Raw genomic sequence first — 984 nt, forward strand, 5'->3', positions numbered from 1 at the left:
ATATATATGTGGTTATAATATTTGCTCCGCCCGCAGGTGATCATGAAGGTCAATGGAAGGATGGTGGAAAGATACTGGCAATCCGCTGCAGATGACATGTATGAAAAAAGACTGAGGGATGTTTTATGTCCGTGTCAAAAATGCAAAGGAAGAGTCAGGCTCGACCCCTTTAACGGTGGTAAATTCAAGGCGCACCTGCTCATGCATGGTTTCATGCATGGCCATACTCGGTGGATAAGTGAAGATGATGATGAGGAGGAGGAGGAGGAAGTCGACGGGGCAGGAAATAATGACATGGGGCCACCAGACGAAGAGATGACCGATTATGTGCCCGAAGAGGAAGACGGCCTCAGAAATGTCGATGGCGAAGAGGCAGTTCAAGGCGGAGAAGACGCGGACACGCCACCATCTTCGTCGCTACTAAGTTCAGCCATGCGGGACCCGCATGTTCAAGACCTGCTTCGCAAGAAGACGACTAGCGACAGAGCTGCTTCTAGAGAGGAGGCCAAACTGGCGCAATTGGAGGTAGACTCGATGACTCCTTTGTATGATGGTTGCAATAATCCCGAGGTGACCCGCTCGAGTTTCACACTAGAACTTCTAAAGATGAAGGCAAAAAACAAATGGACAGATGCAAGCCTTGATGAGCTTCTGAAGTACCTAAAGAAGGTTCTTCCTGCGGGAAGCCTGTGTCCTACTAGTGTCGAGGAGGCAAAGAAAATCATGTGCCCTCTTGATCTGCCACATATTAGATATCACGCATGCATCAATGATTGCATCATATATCGGAACGAGCACGTGGAAAAAACCATCTGTCCAAAGTGCAATGCTTCACGATATAAAAAGGCCGGAAATAAAGCTCCACAAAAAGTTCTATGGTACTTTTTGGTCACTCCGCGTCTACAGCGGTATTTCGTAGATCCTAAGGAAGCAAAGCTTATGCACTGGCACACGGAGAGGGTGGCCAGATGACGGAGATGAACC

The sequence above is a fragment of the Triticum aestivum genome, chromosome 1B, assembly GCF_018294505.1.
Source record: "Triticum aestivum cultivar Chinese Spring chromosome 1B, IWGSC CS RefSeq v2.1, whole genome shotgun sequence".
NCBI classification, from domain to species: Eukaryota; Viridiplantae; Streptophyta; class Magnoliopsida; order Poales; family Poaceae; genus Triticum; species Triticum aestivum.